Here is a 6,807-nt window from a genome sequence, read left to right on the forward strand (position 1 = left end):
GCATGTAGCTGCTCAGTTTTCCTAACACCATCTTTTGCACATGTATATTCTTGCTTCCTTCATAAGTTAAATGACCATATAGGTATGGGTTTATTTTCTATTCTATTCCATTTATCGATGTGTCCATTTTTGTGCCACTACCATCGATTACTTTGAGTTGTATGGACATTTTAACAACATTAATTCTTCCATTCTATTAGTATGGTCTACCTGTTCATTTGTTTGTCATCTTCAGTTTCTTAGTCATTTGTTTGTCATCTTCAGTTTCTTAGTTTTCAGAGTGTAGGTTTTCAAGCTCCTTGGTTAAATTTATTCCTAGATATTTTATTCTTTCTTACATAATTGTAAACTGGATTGTTTTCTTAATTTCTCATTATGCTGTCTTGTGAGTAACCATACAGAAACACAACAGATACCCATACATTAATTTTGCATTCTTCATCTTGACTAAATTCATGTATCAGTTCTAATAGTTTTTCTTTGGAGTGTGTAGGGTTTTGTATATATAGAATCATATCCCCTGCAGATAATGTGTTTTCCTTCTTCCTTATCAATTTGGGTACCTTTTATTTACTTATTTTTGTTGAACTGCTGTGGCTAAAACTTCCAGAACTATGTTGAATATAAGTGGTGAGAGTGGACATCTTTGTCTTGTTCCTGATCTTAGGGGAAAAGCTCTGTTTTTCATCATCGAGTATGCTGTTAGCTGTGGGTTTTTCATAGATGGCCCTTAGTGCATTGAGGTATGTTCCCTCTAAATCCACTTACTGTATTTTGTGAAGACTTTTCCCCGCTTCTGTTGAGATGGTGCTATGCTTTTATCATTTTGTGAATTGAATGTTTCACATTGATTGACGTATTGACCCACCCTTGCATCTCTGGAGTAAATTGCATGCGGTTATGGTGAATGACTTGTTTAAATGCATTGGTGAATTTGGCCTGCTAATATTTTGTTGAAAATTTTTGCTTCTATGTTCAACAGACACATTCGCCTATACTTTCTTTTTCTTTTTTTTCTTTTTTTTTTTTTTTGTAGTGTCTTTTCTTGTTTTACTGTTGGGGTCATGTCTGCCTCATAGAATGAATTTGGAAGTTTAAAAGGATATTCAATCTAATTAGCAACTAGGGTAATGGATAGTAAAACTAAATGAGATGGCATTACATGCTTAGCAGATGCACAATGGTTTTTTATGGGTGCAGATCTGACAAAGCCATGTGCTGGTGAGGATTACCAAGAGTAGGGCTTCTCAGAGTCTGCTTGCATGAACATAATTTTGTTAAGCCCCTCTGAAAAACAACTGTATATTGTTTCCTGTAGTTAAACATTTATATATCCTAATATCTAGCAGTTCCAAATCTTAGAATATACTCTGCTGAAACTCTTGCATGTAGGCACCAGGGACTTAAGCGAGGAAATGTATGGCAGCATTATTCTCAGCAGTGAAACACTCAGTGCAACCCAAAAAGCTAACAGTGGACTGGATAAATAATTGATGGTATTTTCAAACGCTGGAATATCATGTGTGTGGTATTTAGCTTCGAGACTTGAATGTTTTCTTTGACTAATATTTCACAGTTTGAATGCTCTGAGCATAGCTTCTGGTTTTCCTCTTATCCCAGAGCAACTGACTCTCTCTTTTTTTCCTCTCCATTATTCTTAGATTTTATTTATATTCAAGTTAACATGGTGTGTTATTAGTCTGAGGCAAAATGTAGTAACTCGTCTGTTGCATATAACCCCCAGTGTTCATTCCATCGAGTGCCCTCTTCAATGCCCGTCACCCAGTGACCCCATCCCTCCCCCCACCTCCCCTCCAGCAGCCCTCACTTTGTTCCCTGTAGTTAAGAGTCTCTTCTGCTTTACCTCCTTCTCTGATTTTTATTTTTCCTTCCTTTCCCCTGTGTTAATCAGTTTGTTTAATCCAAGTGTGGAATTGCCTTCCTCACTGAAATAACCCAAGTGTATTTGTATGAGCTCTTCAGTACTAACTTTTGTGTAGTTCTGTAGTATCGTATAAAGTTCAGGAAAAGTCTTTTGCAAGTTTTCTTGCCTGTTGCCAAAATGTTGGTGTCCATCAATTTTTTTCTTTCTGTTTCATCATCTCTCTGTTCTCCATGTCGCTCATGGCTAATCTAATCCATGCCCGGAGCTCTAGCATTTATGTTCCGCTACGTCCAGAACTGATACTTCTCTGCACAGAGATTTCTGTAGCTTCTCGTTATTACATCATTTAATTTGTCATCTACATCGATGCTTGAGAGAATGACTGAAAAGAAAATATAAGCCACAGCTTTTAGGGCAGACAGAGATTCCTATCATTCTACTAATATTCAGCTACCTTTTGATAGTTCTATTTTAATGTCTCACAGCCCCTGAAAATTTATGTGTCTTTTTGCTGAACTTACCTTCTTTTGAGTCAAACCAGCTTTTTAAATTTTTCCATTCACACTGCTTTACCTCTGAAGTCAGAAAGCCAATACCATCCCCACTTTCTTCTTCCTCTCTCTTCACATTATCTCTAATACTGAGCATTGATAGAAAACTTTAAAAATATCTCCTAATCTTTTTATTCCTCTCCACCCCTATTGTAACTAGTTCCAATTTTTCTTACCCTCTTGTGTCAAAGCAGACCTACCAGACTCTTTTCTGTTCCTCATCTCATATTCCAAGCCCATCTCCCTACTGCCTGGGAATTAACTTCTAAACACCAAACTCTGTCCTGTGATGCCCTTTATTCACTGCACTTTGACTTTTTAAAAAAAATTTGATCCCATAGTACTTTTAATTAAATTAATTAATTAGTTAATTATTTGTAGTTTCAGGAATAGAATTGAGGGATCATCATGCCCTTTAACTGTAAGATGAAATTTTTGAAGTCTTTTTATTCTCATGGCTAGTCTGTCTAGAGTTTCTCTCTCTTTCTGTGTCTCTGTCCCTGACCCCACATTCAGCATTAAAGGGAAATACACATAACCCAATTCACCATGCCTCCATCATGTTTTTTGACTTTATGGTTTTCTGAAATGTTTCACAGTGTATTTGATTGTGGTTAAGTTGAAAGATTCAGGAGTCAAACACCTTTATTGTTTTCCTCATTTCCTCTCATACTTAAGACAAAGCCAAGGTATATTCCAAGTCAAAGGCTAAATACATTTTGCTAGGTTTTGCTTTATTTTATAATATTTATGTCCTCCAAATTTTTACACTATACTATGTTATTCCTAGATATTTTTATTGTTATTAACATAAAAATCTTAATTTTATTCTCTATTTCTTATTGCAAAATGAATGAGAAACTGCTATTTGGATCCACGCTAATATATTTTATTTTTAATGTTACTAAATGTTATAATTAGAGCAAATTACAGGTGAAGGGTTATTATTGTTCAAGATTTGTATATATTTCAACTTAAAGCATATAACTTCTGAGATAGAGAGTGTATCCCATATAAGAAAAAAAGAAATATGGGGTGTCTGGATGGCTTACTCAGTTGTATATCTGACTCTTGATCTCAGCTCTGGTCTTGATCTCAGGGTCATGAGTTCAAACCCTCTGTTGGGCTCCATACCGAGTGTGGAGTCTAGGGGAATTTAAAAAAGGAAAAGAAAAAAATAGCAAACAGCCAATGCTAACTTCATTTATATTTGAGGCAGAAAGTCACAAAAATGTGACATTCTAGGATATATAAGAGAGGATATCAACATGATATATGAATAGATAATTAATATTGGTTATGGGATAAATCTAGATAAAGAACTAACTGCCTATAATTAAAGTATAATCAATGAAACTAGGATTAAGTGATGTTACAAATAAATGTGATTGATATGAAGGACTGGGAGAAGTGAATGTAATAAAAATTTGAATACATGAGAGACTGTGGACTCTGAAAAACAATCTGAGGGGTTTGAAGTGGCGGGGGGTGGGAGGTTGGGGGAACCCGGTGGTGGGTATTAGAGAGGGCACGGATTGCATGGAGCACTGGGTGTGGTGCAAAAATAATGAATACTGTTATGCTGAAAATAAAAAAAAAATTGAATACAAAGTACAAAAAAATAATTTTGAGAAGATTCCTCCTAAAAGTGAATGTAAAATGCAGTTTTCTTATTTTTAGTGGTGGTAAATTCAATGAAGAATGAAAATGGGGAAAAACCTACTAGCATTAACTAATTAATCAAGGTAGATTTATTCCTGCATTGCAAGGGTGATTGAATATTTGCAAATCAATCAATGTGATACATAAATAAGAGAAAGGATAAGAACTATATGATTATTACAATAGATGGTAGGAAAAGTATTTGACAAATACCACATCCATTCATGATGAATAACATCATGAATAAGTATAACATCATCATCCTTAATGGGGAATAACCGACACCCTTTCCGCTAAGATCAGAAACAAGTCAAGGATGCCCACTCTCATCACTTTTCACTCAACATAGTATTGGAAGTCCTAGCCACAGCAATCAGACAACAAAAGGAAATAAAAGGCATCTAAATCGGCAAGGAAGGAGTAAAAATTTCACTTCTTGGGATGGTGTGATACTATATATAGAAAACTCTAAAGAGTCCACCAGAAAACCACTAGAACTGATAAATGAATTCAGTAAAGTTGCAGGATACAAAATCAATGTACTGAAATCTGTTGTATTTCTATACATTAATAATGAAGCAGCAGAAAGAAATCAAGAAAACAATCCCATTTACAATTGCAAGGAAAAGAATAAGATAACTAGGAATAAATCTAGCCAGAGAGGTGAAAGACCTGTATTCTGAAAACTACAAAACACCGGTGAAAGAAATTTGAAGATGACAAAAAGAAATGGAAAGACATTCTGTACTCTGAGATTGGAAGAACAAGTACTGTTAAAATGTCTATACTACAAAAAACAATGTACACAGTCAATGCAGTCACTATCAAAATATCAGCACCATTTTTTACAGAACTAGAACAAACAATTTAAAAAATTTATATGGAATGGGGACGCCACCCGGGTGGCCCAGTCAGTTAAGCATCTGCCTTTGGCTCAGGTCATGATCCCAGGGTCCTGGGATCGAGTCTTGCATTGGGCTCTTTGTTTGGTGGGGAGGCTGCTTCTCCCTCTGCCTGCCACTCCCCCTGCTTGTGCTTGTGCTCTCTCTCTCTCACACACAAATAAATATATAAATAAAATCTAAAAAAAAAATAAAATAAAATTTGTATGGAACCAGAAAAGATCATGAATAGTTAAACCAATGTTGAAAAGGAAAAGCAAAGCTAAAGGTGTCACAATTCTAGACTTTAAGTAATATTATAAAGCTAAAGTAAACAAACACTATGGTACTGGTACAAAGATAGACACAAAGATCAATAGAACAAAATAGAAAACCCAGAAATAAACTCACAGATGCATGGTCAATTAGTCTTTGACCAAGCAGGAAAGAACATCCAATGGGAAAAATTCTCTTCAACAAATGGTGTTGAGAAAACACAACAGTAACATACAAAAAGAAAAAAAAAAAAAAAAAAGAAAGAAAGAAAGAAACTGGACCACTTTCTTACACCATACACAAAAATAAATTCGAAATGGCTTTAAGACCTAAATGTAAGACCTGAAACTATAACAATGCTGGAGGAGAACATGGGCAGTAACATGTTAGACATCAGCTACAGCAAGTGTGTTCTAAATAGGTCTCCTGAGGCCAAGGAAACCATAGTAAAAACAAACTATTGAAACCACATAAAAAAAAAAAAAGAAGAAGGAAAGAAAGAAACCACATCAAAGCAAAAGGTTGTTTTTTTATTTTGAGTTGGATAAGTTCTTCATAGATTTTGCATAGTAGCCCTTTACCTGATAAAACATTTGCAAATACCTTCTCCCATTTTGTAGGTTGTCTTTTGGTTTTGTCAGCTGACAAAATACAGCATCCTTTCCTGATAAAAACTCTCCACAGTGTATGGATAGAGGACAACATACCTCAATATCATAAAAGCCATATGTGAAAAGCTCACAGCAAGTATCATTCTGAGTGGGGAAAAACTGAGAGCTTTTCCCCTAAGGTCAGGAACACAACAGGGATGTCCACTCTCACCAGTGTTCAAGATAGCACTCGAGGTCCTAGACTCAGCAATGAGACAACAAAATGAAATAAAAGGCATCGGGGACACCCGGGTAGCTCAGTCATTAAATGTCTGCCTTTGGCTCAAGTCATGATCTCAGGGTCCTGGGACTGAGCCCAGCATCAGGCTCCCTGCTCAGCAGGGAGTCTGCTTCTCCCCTCCCCCTGCTCATGTTTGTTTTCTCTCTCTCTCTCTCTGAAATAAGTACATCTGAAAAAAGAATAATGGTCCTGGGTTGCTACTACTTGAAAACTTGTTTTATAAAATTTGTTTTTTAATCCATTTGGGACAGAAGGCTAAATTTGTTTCTTTTATGCCACTGCCCTAAGGGATAGTTGACCGTTGTTTTTATACTCGATAGCACCATAATTTTTGTACTAAATTCCAATTATTTTACCATCTTTTAAAAATAAAATTCAGTTATTTTTGCTCTTTTATTCCACTGGCTCTAACCATATCATCATAGTTTTCAGGAAAGTTATCCTTTGTCCAAGCTACTTCTCTCAGGCCCAATGTTTTTCTTAGATTTTGGGTTATGTTTAAGATCCAGAAATTTGACATACCCTTTGTATGCAGCTTAAAGCCTAGCCTTTTTAGTGACTCAGCAAAATACAATTTAAAGTTGAGAATAAACATGTTGTCATGTAATTCTTTTATTCGAGAACTTTTTTAAAACTCCTCCTAGGTGTCAGGTTTTGCTCT

Source organism: Lontra canadensis, unplaced genomic scaffold (assembly GCF_010015895.1).
Source record: "Lontra canadensis isolate GAN:19392208 unplaced genomic scaffold, GSC_riverotter_1.0 scaffold226, whole genome shotgun sequence".
Lineage (NCBI taxonomy): Eukaryota > Metazoa > Chordata > Mammalia > Carnivora > Mustelidae > Lontra > Lontra canadensis.